General features: G+C 37.7%; 1 long non-coding RNA gene across 1 annotated transcript in view; it reads right to left on the bottom strand.

The window, feature by feature from the left end:
• The window catches only part of LOC127018570 (uncharacterized), a 31,882-nt gene extending 16,609 nt beyond the window's left edge, over window positions 1–15,273 (bottom strand). Inside the window, exon 1 of the long non-coding RNA XR_007766767.1 lies at window positions 15,206–15,273. This is a non-coding gene — a long non-coding RNA (uncharacterized LOC127018570). The remainder of the gene's footprint in view (window positions 1–15,205) is intronic.
• Window positions 15,274–16,142: the final 869 nt, after the last annotated feature.

Genomic DNA, 16,142 nt, shown 5'->3' with positions numbered 1-16,142 from the left:
CTGTCCAAAAAAAGTCTTCAGAAAAATTCTAATATGACTGCTGCTAATCTTTGTCATGAGAAATCTCAGAGCCTGGATTCTTCCACTGGAGAAGCTCCTCTCTGGACACTGAAATGCTTCCTTTTGGATTCTGGTTGTCATGGCTCTGCTCAGATCAAAATGACCTGAAGAAGATTTTGAGGTAAGAAGAGGTGGCTTTGGTGTTCCTTAAGACATTTCATCCGAAGACCTTGATTTTGTTCCAGTGTTGGTTTAGGAAACTGAATAGGTTGTGGGGAGGATACATAACTCTGTAGCACCAGTTTATTTCTGTGATGCAGCACTTAAGGCATTCAACTACATTCCTAGGTCAGCAGCCAAAGACAAGTGCTGAAGATGCAGATACTGCAACATTTATTAATTGGCTTCCTGTATTTTGCAGCTTGTCTGTAATAACGCATCCTGAAAACTTCTACTGGTTCAGTACTTGTAGTGGTTTTAGAATAGTCAGTACAGTACAGTAAGTGACCATAGCTATGTTACAGTTGCTTCTTTTACATATGCAGATTGTAATGGAGTTCAGTAAAGGCCTGTATCTGAAACTTAAAAGCCCTTATTAAGGAATATTGTCACCCAGAAGTTGACCATCAAGACAGTGACTATAGGGAGGCACTTGGCAGAGGTAATGTTGGCTAGCAATCCACTGCTACTTCTGGTGAAGAAAGAGCTAACAGCCCATCAGGTGGAGAGTGATGTGGTTGGACTGTCCTAAAATCCAATTAACTTACAAAATTTTCAAAAGTTAAATATTTGCAGTGGTCTAAAGTAGAAGCAGGCACGGAAAAAGTAAGATTCTGTCTGTAGCCTTGCACCTTCTCAGAGGCACCTGGTAGCAGCGTAGAGGAGCTCTAACACTTTTATAAATCCAGCACATTAACCAGATAATTTATAGTCATTACAGTCAATATGTGTTTCAAAAACCCAAGAAAGAATAGGATGGGGTTATTCCTGGCCAGTGTTTGGAAAGATGAAAAAGAAATAACAGGAAGATGTTTCACAGCTTTTTCAGAACCACAACTCAAAGGAATCATTATAAAGTGAAGAAGTAAAGGCCAGTGTCACCGCCTTGCACAGAAGGATCTAAAAAGTTTTTGTATTTTCTGTCTCTGATTTCATTACTCCTAATAACTCGTTTCCTGATGGAAGGTAAAGAGGCACCTGAAATATAGATTTGAGTCCTTTTAGTTAAACCTTTATCCCTTTGTCATAGTGGGTTTTTTTCTTCTGTAGTTCCATTCATCTGCTCTACTGGAACTTTCAGTCGCACAGTGTTAAAATATGGCTGTTCTAAGCTAATATGCATTAACTTTTTAAAACCTGTTTTATACATAACCTATTGTATTAATATAAAACGTTAAGGCCATTTTTTCGTTTCCTGGGAATGGCCCATTACATTGTGAGCAATCTACTCTTGCTTTTTTAGAAAAGACTTTGAACTCAATACAAAAGGAAAATATAATCATGTACAACTATAAAGACCGCTTTTTTCCCTTTTGTGCAGTGTAACAGAGGTGGATGAGTAGCATGGTAATGAAGAGATGGACGGTCTTTATTAGCAGGCTTGGTGAAAGGGTTCTTTTCAGAACTTCAACTTTTCTTATCTTCTTAGTTTTCATGACGTCTATTCGGACTCTTTCCTTTTCTTGACTTTCTTTTAAATATGTCTAACAGACTGGCAAAGCCAAGCCAGTTCATCCTTCTTTCCAAAGAAGGCTAGATACAAAGTCTAGTGGTTTAGATGCTTCCATAAAAATTTTTCATATATTTAGAGAAGTATTGCTGTTTGCATTGCTTAGGAACTAGTCACGTGTATATCTCATAGTCACTCTTTAATTTCTCTAAAAACAAACACAACAAACCCCTTGCTATGATGTTTTTACACTGTAGTTAAAGGAGGCTAATGATATAGGACGTTTCTTTGAGTAACAAAACAGGACTAGAAATACCACTTAACCCTCTGCCCTAGAAATTGGTTAATATAGTAGATTTGTAGAAGACTATTTGATGATCTCTCGCCCTCTTCTACAATGCGCTCCACAACCCTTTTTGATATTTCTCTGCTCCTCCTCCATGCTCCCTATTTTTCTGGTGTTCCTCCCACTCCTTCTGCTTCAGTATTCTTTGTTATATAGACAGTTCACTTTTAATCTTGCTCAGTTAAGGAATTCCACTACAATAAAAGGAAATGGCCATGCGATTGCAAAAAAATTCAGTCTGGGCGGTAGAACAAATGAAAACTACCTTCCCTACTGCCGTTCTGGTGCGGGGGAAGCATTCCATCATCACTGTGTTGAGCTCTGAGGAAGGAACCTCAAAAATAACAACCAAGAAACAGGAAGTGTTATTTATTATCTGAGGCTGGAAAACTGGAGCCTTAGTTTGTTGACTGGTATTTACTTATTATATTATTATAAACAATATCACAGATATATAGTGTGCGTAATTATATTACAGTCCTCTGTGAAGGACCACTATTGTTGCATTACTCAGAGTGGAATATTCAGTCCAGGAGTGTTGCTATTTAGCATATATATCTTCAGTGCACTAAGCTATTAATAGATCTTGGTCTTGAAAAAATATGGCTTTTATACAAAGACTACAGAGCAAAATTAAAGTATAAATAAGAAACGATGAATTGTATAGACTGAAGAGGCTGAAAGATACAAATAAGGTCATAGCAAAGTTGATTCCCATTAGGTCTTATGTCATGAGCACCGCAGAAAAATGAACATGATTAGTTTGGTTCAATAGATGATGTGTTCCAAAGAAACCAACTACCTGCTTTGTAAAAGATTTCCAAGGCACCTATCACCACTGTATAGAAATAGCATGAAAAGGTGATTTAAGGCCTTTGTTGTAACAGGTGAAAAATTTGAAAATTCGTAGAAGTGTGAATAAATAAGGGGTATTTTCATATGACTCATCTAGAACATGCTTTGAGAAGGAAGTTGGACTAGATGATCTCCAGAGGTCCTTCCAACCCCAATGATTCTGTGATTCTATGAACCATAATTTTGTTCTGCATATAAACTAAATCAATGGTCATGTAGTCTTTATATTTGACCATTTACAGGAATTTACCCATAACAAACAACTTAAGAGTGTGTGTCTATGTATATATTTCAGCAATAGCACTACAATCCCAGGGAATTATACCCCCAAAACTGACATTAATTGCACGCTTATCAAATCAACCAACACAAAGTGATTTACACAGATATGTAAGAATTTGTTCATATGCATATGGAAATCTCCTGTCATCACTGGCAGTAAGTCTGTTTTTAGCTTTTCATCAGAAGATTATTTAAGAGCTGGTTGTTGTTATTTAAATTAGTTGGCTAGCGGTGGATTAAATTAGATAAAAGAAAGACAATTAAAACAATTTCAGTTTTGTTTTTAGTTTTAACCCAGAATGGTTATTATAATTTGCTCTTTGTAACATGGATTTGTTTTCAGGATCAAAAATATTTCTCCAAGAGAAAATAATTATAAAGCAGACATTTTTGCCAAGTCTTATGAATTGTTTAGGTGATCTTCATTGTTTAAAATTATCTTTAGATATAAGCACCATGTGTAGTTAAAATAGCATTTTTCTGGGAAATTTGAAATTTTTTAATTGGAAAATAATTTTTCTTGGAAATATAGCAAGTGTTGATTTTTTTTTGTCATTTGAATTCAGGATACGTAACTAGAGGTACTTTCTGTTTCCTTTGGTGTCTTCAGCTGTATCTTACTGCTCAGAGATGTAAAACTGTTCTATACCTAATGATGGTCGAGAAATAACAAGATGTAACTTGTGCACAACTAGCATATATGCTCACAACAGTGTAACAAGTCCTGATGTGTTTATTTCAAACTGCCTACAAGATGTACAAAATCATCTTTCCTTGGCTGCCAGTTCCCACTCTATTCTTCTTTCTTAAGCATAGTAAGTATATTACTATGTTGAAGGGATTAACTTTTTGGTGCAAGTACTTGCCTGCTATAAGGCTTTTCAGCTGATTGTGAAAACTCTTGATACCATTTTATTATACTGATATGATCATTTTCATGTTCTTTAAAAAGGAATATATATATTTAGATGGGTTTTTTTCCTAAGTTCCAGATTATTAGTCTCTCATTGAGATGCACGTGTGTTGATGAAGAGTTGTCTGAAAGGTAAAGCAAAATCTTTTAAATGCTCTGCACAGAATCCCTGTTGTCCTCAAAGGGTGTTCATTCATTGGCTGTAGCCCGTGCCAAGAAGGTATCAATCTTTTTGTTAATATTTCATTTGGTAGGAGAAAGGCATAAAGACAATTTGCATCATCTCTCCAAATGCTGTAGTACCTTTTCTGAAGGTTCAGAAAATATGAAAAATTCTCAGGCTTACTGTATTTATTACATCTCTTCTAGGTCAAGTGGTATGAATTCCTCTGTAGAAAAATGAATTTGAAACTTGGAGTTGAGCAAGAAGTGTTGCAACCATCAGAATATTGATATACCATGAAGTGCATGAAAACAGCCTTGTTTTAGTCTGTTGGTCTGGTGAATTGGGCGTGTACTATCTCAACTTGCAATACAAGCTAATACATTGTGTCTTAGATCTATTCACTTACATTTAAAAGCATTAACTCTGTCAGTTCAAATGAACTTCAGTAAGAGCTGTTCAGGTCTAGGCAGCCCATTGGGGCAACATGGTTAATGTATATTGGTTTCCGCAGCATGCAGCCAGCTTCATGTCCATCTGCCTTTTGCTCCTTATAGTAAGCATTGATGACACAATAAGAAAGTCCCCACATACTTTGTACTAGTCTAAACAAGACTGGTGACAGGTATACTGAATATTCAGAAGGTAAGCTGCCTGAAAAGAAAGCGTATGGGCACGTTCCTTTTGCTCAGAGAAATGTATGTGCTTCTGGGAATATGCATGTCACACACTACAAAATGTTTAGCCTAGCCACACCCACTGTAACACTGTGATCACCCTTCTAGCAACAGTAGAGAGAAAATAGGATACGATCTTTTACAAAATTAGTCATCATATAATTTCTGTAGTGTCTGTCTTTGCAATCTCATGCACATCCAGTTACTTGCCAGAAGAAAACTCATCATGAAACACAGTGTGTGCAGACTTTCTGTCTTTTAACTTGCATAGATGATAAAACATAAATCTTTCCTGTGTCTTTAATGCAATAAAAGCATCAGGTTGGGTTGAAGCACTAGGACATGGCTGAGTGCAGTAGTCAGTGCTTAGTTTAAATGGTTGCTAGTTCTTGCCTACAACTGACCACACTGGTCCTTTTTAGCTAGCCTAAAAGATGGTGAGAGTACAGCAACCGACCCTTATGCAGGAAGAGCAATTTAGATTTTGGCTAAACAGACCCACTGAAGGTTCAGCAATACATTGCACTTTACCTACGCAGATGATTCACCATCCTCCAAACAAGTATGACTTGGCCTTCGGCACCAGATCAGTGCTGCCTGAAGGCATCGGCTCCCGGTGCTTGGATTCTGGACCAAGAGGTGAAAGGGACCCTGTGACAGTACGTTCTCATCGGATGGTGAACGTACCCCAAGTACTGCTTGTATGCTGTGCAGCTGATCAGGCTTGCACAGCAAATCTGTTCTGCTAAGCTGCTCGTGTGCGTGCAAAGACCTCAAATTTTACTCCCCTCTGAAACACTTCATTTAAGTTTTGAACATCTGTTATCAAAAAGCTGGGTAAAATAAGAAAAGGGATCAAACGCAAAGCAAAACGTGTAGATTTCCAAATGAGAGGGGCTGAAAATCTGGGACTGCGTAGCTTTATGAAGACCAGCAAACAGGTAATGTTCCTAAAAAATACGAGGATAGATTTGCTACTTTCAATTACTACTTCTCCCAACCTAAGATCAGAGCAGATATGAAACAGAGAAGCGCCACACATTTAAAACCTAACTTTAAAGCTGATGAAATATATTTTAGATGCAACGTATATATAAATTGAATCATTCACTAGTACAAGATACCTGCAAAACCGATAGATTAGTGGGACTGAACAATAGAATAATAAATTTTTAAAGGATAATAAGAACAGCCACAAATATTTTGGACAAGATAAAAATAAATGGCAATGGAAATATTAACTGATTGGGCCAGAAAGAGAAAATATCTAGAATAAGGTACTTTGTTACTGTCCTCTGTAGGGTTTCCTTGCATTTTCTCTGAAATACCTAGTACTTGCCGCTGTCAGAGGCTGAATGATGGGCTGGACAAAACAATGATTTGATGAAGAGTCACAAATGTAATGTTTCTGTTCCAGAACAATCACTAAACAGGCTAATTCCTGTGTGCTATTTTGGCATTTTCCTCTGAGACTGTTGACAAAGTTTATTCCTTCTGGCACATTTCTGTTTACTTATTGTTTAGCGTTCAAGAACTTAGAAGGAAATGCATTGACTGTGTATTTCTCTTCAGCCATGGGTCATCTCTTAGACTACAGATGAAAATGGTTACTACCCAGACTAGTGTTGGCTTTGTGACACGCTGGTACATTACATGCCCTTCCAGTAATTCCCGAGGGACATGGCCCGTTCTCGAGGGGCTGTTCAATCCACGTGGAGGGCACAGGAGGGGGAAGAGATGAATTGGACTAAATGGCACAGGTAGTTGAACTGCCAAATTCATGCATTAGTACCTCATGGCTTTTTGTGGTTGAGAAAAACAGCAAGACTTTTCTGATAGTGACTTGTTTCATTTTCTTTATCTCAGTTACAGTGGTAAGTATCCAAATATGGAAATAGGTTAAATTTGGCTCAGCTTCTGAAAATTTGAGTTTGAATTTATGCTTTAAAGTGCAGCTGCAGTGTCGCTGTGAAATATGCTGCTACAACTGTACATCTGCAATGAAGGAAAAAAAGCATTTTAGAATTTAGTGAAAGATAAAGCTGCTGGCTGAAGGATGACAGGCTGCTGTAGCAGCATTTTTTTGTGCTAAGCTCTTGCTTGCTCTTGTTAGGTAGTCTGGTCACAGCCTTTTAAATAAATTCAGAAATATTTCATTTGAAATATAGGCTTAGGTAAGCCATGGATTTAATCACTATAATAGGATTTTGCAACTAATTTGGATTTTCATTTTTAGCTGAATGTAGTACTATTTTATGAACATGTATTTCACAAAGATTCCCTCAGACACTTGTAATAAATTCATTTGTAGCTACTTGCTTACACACAATAAATACACCACTCGCTTATTTTTATGGAGAATCTGTACAAACCTTGTGTAATGTTGAACAATGGCAAGAGATTAAAAAGAAATGAATATGATCTGTTATTATTCTTCCCTTTCTTAACCCTTATTCAAGGAGTTAAGTTATTCTAGTCTATATAGTGTAATTGCAAAGCTTGGATTAATGCGTTAGATTTATTGCTTTTTTAATATGAAGTCTACTGCGGATGGTATTACATTATACATATAATAGCACCTTTTTTTTTTTTTTTAGCCATGATGCTTGTGCAGTATTCTTTCCCATTCTAATTGTTGGACCAAAAATTAACGTGAGTGTGTATGCTCAGCTTGAAGTTTTAGATCCCCAAAATTCTGGAGGGCCAGAAATCCTGTTCTCATTGCTGATGATTGAGCTAAATGTACTGCATCACATACATAAGCCAAAACAGATACGGTTTAACTGCAAGGTAGTAGTACTGTTTTGCTTACTGGTATGTTGACTCTTAATGTGAGTTCCTGGTTTTAATGAGGAAATTGGGAAATAGTTTGTGTTAAGAGTAGAAATATACTTTTTTTACTGCTGCTTCTTGTAAAGAACAACAGAAAGCACCTGGCTTTCAAAACAGTTCAGTGTGTTACTTGTGTGGCATATTGTATTGCTGTCATGCTCAGACAGGAATTGTCTCACCTTCTTTCTTTCTTTTCCTCTTTCCTGTAGCTTGTATATGTCATCTAAGCTGGATTACCAAAAATATGTAACACATTTAAAAATGTGATTAGAAATGATAGAAATTGCCTTTCCTTTGGAAAAATAGCCTTGTTTAGCATGAATATAATAAAAGGACATGTTAAAGGTAGCCATTTCTCATGGTGTTTTTAGACGAGGGTTCTTCATGCTGTCTTTGGAGATCACTGATCATCAGGAGAGCTATTCACGATAATATTATGTGTACAGAAAAACACTTTATGCTTTGGAATTGAACTTATGAAGCATTTTAAGCACATCTTTTGTTAGTCATTTTCTCAGCCTCAGCATTAGTACATGTGTAATGAAGATCTGAACAGTATTAGTATTTTGATATCCTATCTGCTTGTATGTAAGTGGTGTTTTGAGTGGGAAGAGAAGTTAAAGCTGGTGTAGTTAGTATTTAGAGTTCCTGCTTTCTTTTATACACACACACAACCAGAAATATTCCATAACTTTAAAAGCAAATCTGAGGTCAAGAAAAAGTCAGTTTTATTGTTGTTATGTTCTGGTTCCAACAGTTCTATATTATCATTGTTTGCTTTAAAATTGTATTTTTGCAGAGGGGGAGTACTGTTCTTGAATTTTTTAAATTGTTTTTCACTTTATCAATCAAACTTATTGGAGGTGAGGGAAAAGCCTAATGAATGAATAAAAAAAAAAAAGAATACGGAAAGAAAAGGGAAATAGCTATGGGCATGCTGATAGCATGAAACTCCTAGTGGCCCTCAATTTGGACATATATTGTAAATAAGAAGTGAAGTAGTAGCACAACTAGTAGGAAAAAATCCATATAAGGCAACAGTAATTAAGACATTAAACTATAAACGTAATAGCTGATCCAATTTTCAAGCACTGATAAATGCAACTTAAAAGCACTGATAAATTTTTAATAAAATAGTTTTTACTTGCTTGTTATAATATATATAACTACATTACATAAATATAATCTGAGAGATGCAAATTTTAGTAGCGTGACCTATTGCCTCTCCAAGGCAAATCCAAAAGATCCATTTGAAAACCTTGTATTTGAGTGATTAAACAAAAAGAGATTATCAGAGATTGATGCCTAAATTGTGTAAAAACTTGTACTGAAAGGAAACTAATACAAACTGAATTTGAACAGAACCAGAATCTGTCCATTCAGACACTGTACACTCAGGAAATTTCACAACTTATGAGGCAGGTTCATGTCTTAGTATGCTATCACTCCATGTGATATCACTCCATTCTCAACGAATCATGGACCCATAGATCTGGTAGAAACCTCCAGAAGTCACCTAGCCCATCCTCCTGCCCTGTAATGGGATCAGTTATAGTTCTGTCATTCCTGATAGACATTTACCTTATTTCTTCCTAAAAAACTTTGATAACAGACAACCCGCAATCTCTCCAGGCAATCTATTCCAGTCTTTCAGTACATGCACTGTTAGATTCCCCCCCCATGGTCTAATTTTAAACTTTTTTCTAGTTTATTACTTCTTACCCTGTGCAAAGTAGACAGGGAAAACACTTAAGATTATTCTCCTCTTTACAATGGCCTTTTACATCCTTGAAGACTGTTTCCATGATGCCTCCAGTCCTCTCACACCGAAACCTTTCTGAAGTACAGTGCCCAAAATCGGACATGGTGCTTTAGCTGTGGCCTAAGCAATGCAGAGCAGAGCAGAGGGATTGTTTCTCGTGCCCTGCAGGTTATTCTCCTGTTTATGCATCTCAGGATCATGTTGCTGCTTTGCTTTTTTTGCTTGTTGAAAGCTTTCCTTTTTTGTTTTGCTACAGTGTGCTCAGATGTAGAAAGATTTTTTTTCTAATGCATGCTAGATGATGTACATTCCCAGGACAAATGTCAGTTATTTTTAAAATATGTCAAAACCAAATTCTGACTCTAATTTTAAACTTCTACATGCTGATTGTGAGCAGCACTACACAACTTGCCAAAGATTCCAGCTGCCTTTTTTTGTCATTTTCCAAGCAATGCAAACACACAAAATGTTCTGATCTGGCAGCCAGAGCCTGAATGCTAATGTGTAGAACAAAGTGTATTATATTTATTTATTGTAAAGAATAACTGTATGCAGGCATATATTTATACACTTTCACATACGCTTCTGCATGGGTACACACAAACACATTTTGTTGTATTCCATCCTATGCGATATGAAAAGCAGAGTAAATGCAAAAGTGCTGGAGCTTGGCTGGTCTGTCTTATGCTACCCTGCTTAGGCTCCATTTTCCATTTGTTTTGGTGGAATCTGCTCAGTGCCTTTTACTTTAAGCAGCAGGAAGTCAACACTACATATTTTGTTCAGCCAGAAATAAATCTGAATTTTAAAGTCTTTGAACTCTAACCCCTCAGTTGGATGGTGCTAAGAAATTCTTGACTGAGTGCCATTTGTATATGATTCCATCCATGTTGGAACTGTTTTTTAGAATGTTTTTATATCATATTCCCTTTAAAGTTTTCCTTGACCTGTGTCTCAGAAGAAAAAGCATTTCTTTGTTTAAAAAATATCATAAACTGTTACTGATTTTCAAGTTATAAAGTGGTGGTTATACAAAACTGTTAAGTTCTGTAAGCATTGTCAATAGATTTAAATGTATCATTTTCATCTGAATACAAAGTGGGTGGAGGTGGCTCAAAGGTTGGTTCAGTCTCAAAGAGAACTGCATCACAGGCAGTTTGAGTCTTACCCAGCTCTTCCTAAAGTTGATGGAAAAAGTTCTCTGTATCCACACAGAGACTTCTAAATTTCTGTCCTACATACATAGACATTAATATCTATGTGGGCCTTTTGAAATCAACCGGACTCCAGAAAGAGAGACCATACTTGTTTGGAATAGATTGGTGTAGCAGGGATTAAACCTATATTTTATATATATATAAAGGCTAGCCTTCGCTAGGTGCTACAAAGGCAGATGTTATTTCTCTTCAAGGATTTCCTAAAAATCTTTATATGCAAACTTTCTGATAGACTAGAACTCACTTGCGATGAACTAATCATGTGGTACTTTGCAATGTCAAACATTTTTATCATTTGATGCATTTTCAAGTATTTCTGGAAGCACAGAATGGAGTATCAGTGTGGTTTTGGCATTTAATAGTAGTGACCTGGAGCTATATGATGGGAGTGCATTACTTTAAAAGAAATCTGGATAACTGCTTATGAAAATGTTCTTCCAGGAAGGAACACAAAGACAACTTCAAGAGGGCTTAGAAATCTGTTCAGCTTGTCTGCTGGGAGACTTGGCTGCTCATCAGTCTCTCTTGTATACTTCTGGTTCTGAGTAATGCGTTCGCTTCTAGTCATGTAAAAACAACTCCTTTTGTATATTTCCGTGAGATCAGTACAGATGCATTCTTATAGTTCAGTGAAGTTTGTTTGACAGTCTGTTGAAAATGTAATTGCTGAATCATCACTGCCTGTCCATTATGAGTAAATCCCTCTTACCTTTTGAACAACATGACTCATTTTGAAGGTTACAAAAGGTATTTATTATTATTATCACTTCTTGGCCTAAGTGGTTATCCAGAGTTTGAGATCCTGCAGACTGTTTCTGTTGGAAAAGAAGCTCATGATAAGAGCGGGGATCTCTGTACAGAGCAGCATTGAAGAATGTATGAAGACCTGATTTTGTGCTTATAGGAGGATCTGAACAACAAGCAAATTCTTTTGCCTGTAGCATCACCAGGTTTCAGCACAAAATGTATGGAAGTTTTTCTAACAACCATTCTCCTAGAGCTATTTCAGGCTATATTTAATGTTTTCTTACTCTTTTTTTCCTACTTCTTGTGTTTCTCTTGTTTCTCCCTTACATAAAGGTAGATAGATACTTCCCAAAATCACCTCTTTCCAGTGCATTTCAAATCATTGGAGTCTCACATGCACCTTTGGAGTGATTACACATGCTTGCACTGTGATTTGAAGTCTCTCTTGTTTAATTTATCTACAAGACATTTGTTTCAACAGCCTAATTGAATTTAACCCATGCAATTATTATTCTGTAGCAGCTTGGAAGAAAAGAGCATGGTGCCTGTGAGTATCACCTGGACTACCAGCTCAGATTTAACATTATGAAAATTCAGTCTCTTTTCCTTCTATTTCAAATGTTCTGCCTTCTCCCTCTGTCCAGACCAGCAACCTTGCTATCATAGCAGATTCTTTCTGTCCTATGTCCAGATTATGGATTTGTCTGACAAGTCTATGAATTGCCTCTTTCCTGTGCACTGACCACCTTGTCTGTATAATCCCTTACAAAATGTACTTTTGAAAGTGTATCAGTTCTGGACTCCAAAAGAAAGTAAGCATGGAAAGGAGGAAAATTATGCTGCCATGAGACTGCTTCTTCAGACAATGTGGAGTATCCAATGCTTCAACTGAGTTACAGATCTCTGTATTTCACAGTGCTCAAATTACATGATGGGGGAGTTCATGTCAGGCCAAAAATTGGAAACGAATCCCTGCAAAACCAAAGAGGTTGTACAGATCTGACTGGTCAAGCTCTCTCCTTTATGTCTATTCTGGCAGAATCAACCAGATGACCTGTGCATAAGCCTAGGTGTTTCACTGTCATACTGCTGGCTGATGAGTATATGCACAAAGTCTTAAAATGTTAGTTTTGTGCGGTATCCTGAGATAAGAAACCACCTTCTGTACCCTGGGCCTTTTGAGTGAACACCTGAAAGTCTTGAGAGCCAATCTCCAGACAACTTTCCCCCATTCCCTGTACTACCTCTCACAGTTCTGCCCTCCAGTTTTTTACTTGCACTCTCACTCACCTCTTTTCCTTTTTCTTCTCTCTTCCCCCTGCTTAGGTGTCAGCTGAGTGGTAAACAAGTGCCTTAACTAACTCCATCTGTGGTCTGGCCCTATCTCATCCCCAAGCCTCCGCTAAGTTTTAATTACTGTCACAATCTTTGGCTCTGTCATAAATAATCTGTAAAGCATCCAAGTCATCCCTCACTCTTTTCTTCTTACCCTGTGTCACACAACTCTCACTAGCATATGAGTGCTTCAATCCTCTGCCCCACTCGCTGTGTGTGAGCCTTCATTTCACTTTCCAGGAGGCAGAAAGGTGGTCTAAAGAGGGCTAGGTTTGGATACCCTTGCTTTTATTCCCTGGTGGGCTGGAAGGCTAGGACTTGATTGTGGGAATCATGAGGCAGAGGAATACACAGTACTCATATTGCAAGATGAGACAGTTTGGCCAGACAGTGGTGGTTTCCTCTCGTTTCAGGCCATGACTCAGACTAAGCCAGAATTGCAGAATATGTGATGGAAATTGCAAATTGGATGACTACAGGCCAGTTAAATCTGTAACTTGGTCAGTGAGAGTGCTCCACCTGCCTAAGGCAGATGATATATTCTTTGCAAGGACGTTCTGTGTTTTGTATGATAATGAGAATCAGCCAGAATCAGAAAAAATAAAATATATGCTTTTCTAAACAGCCCCTAAACCACAACTTCCTGGCCCTGTTGGGGTCCTGCGGGACAGTGGTAGTTACTACTTTTCAGACAGAAAAAGAACGTAATATTTTTGAGCAAATGAATGTTGAAACCCATATAAAATGTTGTTGATCACTCTGTTTTTTTCCTTATATTCCCAATCCAGCAGCCTGTAATTCTAGCAGAGGTAAATCCCATTGTCAGTGGAATTTTCACCTGAGGAAGGATCTCATAATAGTGGTTTTTGCAAGGCACATTTGTAGCAAACAAATGCCGACCATTCCTCTTCTGTACTGCAGGGTAATTGTGTTACAGTGAAAGGCTTTTAACTACGAATCTGACTGAATTGCTCAACCCCCCTAGGAGACATTCCTGAAACATGAATTTCAGTCTGGCATGCTGAACGCACTGTTCCTGCAGCTGCTGCTATTGCTGACCAGATCCTTTGTAGGAGGAGAGCACTTTAAGACAGTAGTGGCAAGGCAATCCTCAGAGAGTGTGGGAGAGAATGGTGCTGCTTCAGAGCCTGAATGGCATTGATTAAAAGCTTCAGCATAGATTTTAAAAGTGGTATAAGAAGTAGCAATTTTATACACAAAACACCCATCTATGTAATAAGAGTTACTAACTGTCATTCCACTGACCACAGCCTTCTAACTGTTTCACTGTTCTGTTAATCAGAGTAATAGAATAAAAAAGGATGAACTTTTTAATTTTTCAGGTTAATTTCAAACCCAACATCAATTAAATTCCGTCAGGTACTATACTACTTACAGCAATGATCAACTGTGCATCAAAGATTGCCTTTTCTCAACAGTGTCTGGTTCATATATTTATTTAATGAACATAAGCGTGAAAAGGTGCTTATTACAGAGTGCCTGTCACAATTTTGATTTATTCTTATGAAAGCATGGTGTTGGCACTAAGCTCCTGGAACCTTTTGCTTTTCATCTTGATGCCCTGCCCAAAAGAAATGAAGAGGCCCTGTTGCAGTTCTAATTTTCTTCTGGAAAATAATACAGAAACACACTTCAAATAATATTTTTCTCTAAATAGCTGAATACATAAGGAAAGGACACAAGACTTAGAGAGTCTTTCTATGGATACTGTCTCTTATCAGTGCTTTATCTGATGTCAATTACTAAATTTCCTTTGTGCTTTCCCAAACTGAGTTTACTCTTTAGAAAGTTCAAATTAGCATTTTAAATGCTATCAGTGCAGTTCAGGAAGCCCTGTGCTGCTCGGAACCCTTCTCTCCCTGCCTGGGCTGACCACTTTGTGAGCAAGGGAGAGTCTTTCCAAGAACTAGTCCTAGCACACAGCTCTTTAGGTAGTAAAATAGCAAACTGAGAACAGTGTTTTAATTCCTCATTGTATCATCTGTGTACCAGCATGTTTGTGTGATTAATCTCTTCTTCTGTTCAGGAAGAGGTAGGTGCAAACCTAAACAAAGCACTGGTGCAAACCTAAACAAAGCAATGGGAGACAGGATACTTACAATAAAGTGACTCATCTCCTTTTGGTCAGTGGACTGAGATGAAAAACAAAAGGCTTCCGAAGCCTCATGACACACACAACCACTATCCTCCTTCTCTGAGGGTATTTCAAAGAACAGCAATGCATGATAAAATCCCTAAAACTGTTCAACAGCATCTTTCACACGATCAACTATAAGTGTGCTCAGGGCTGAATATTGTTCTGATAAACAAAACATTCTAATGCACAGGATTTTAAGGTTGCGCTGGAAGATAAATGGATGGGCAGGGGCAGTTTCAGGACACTTACCCACTCTTGCAAGGTCACAAAGTCCTAGAGGATGTAACGGTTCATCCATGCTCACAGGAACATAGGTGCTCCAACAGCCTGAAAGAGAGAAAACGGGCAAAATGACAGTTTCAAACTGGAAGTCCACAACAAAAGTACTTGAAATATAGGATAATAAGGGATGAGGCTATGGAGCCAGGGGCATGGGACATACTCTGAATGAAGGAAACTCATGACACATGAGAGAAATATATTCTTTATGGTTAGACCAGGATCAAGCGAGTTCTCCACAGCTTTTGGGGGGCTGTTATAAATATAGTGGGCTTTGTTCTGGTGCTGTATCTCAGGGAGGACTCCCATCTATCATACTTGCAAGGAAGTATAAATGTATTTAAATATGCATGTAGTCTATTAAGGCATTTTTATTTTGTCATTTCCTCTGAGAATAAAATCATACTTTATTTGCTGTTTATTTTAAAAGATCTTTCAAGAACATAGCGTAAGTCCTATGAAAGCTGCTTTTGTCCATTCAGATTCAGACTCTTTCAGATTTGTATGGTAATAAACAGCTGCAGTTACTGGGGTACTGGATGTGATCTCAAGGTGTGCATTTTAACTGCATCCTCATTCAACTCGAGGGTGAGACCTGAGCAGTGTTTCTCCCCAGAGCTCTAACTTTCATGAACAGAAAGCCCTTAGCACCTGAGCCAAAAAGTAGCATTAAGTGATCCAAACAGGTCTCAAATCCAGATGATGGGGACTCAGATCATGTGAAATGTTGTTGTCTATACCTGCCAGGTATATACAAGCTGTAAATGTGTTTTCAGATCCCACATGGTAAGAGCTCCAGAATGAAAAAAAAAAAGTCTGTTCAGGGCTTAACACCTAGAAGACATCTGGCTTTAGAAGTCAGATTTTGAAAAGAAGTAGGAACTTCTGAAACTCTTCATTGATTGGT

Source organism: Gymnogyps californianus, chromosome 7 (genome assembly GCF_018139145.2).
Source record: "Gymnogyps californianus isolate 813 chromosome 7, ASM1813914v2, whole genome shotgun sequence".
In the NCBI taxonomy this organism is placed as follows: Eukaryota; Metazoa; Chordata; class Aves; order Accipitriformes; family Cathartidae; genus Gymnogyps; species Gymnogyps californianus.
The sequence above is the reverse complement of the archived record's forward strand: the minus strand, read 5'-3'. Positions and strand labels throughout refer to the sequence as shown.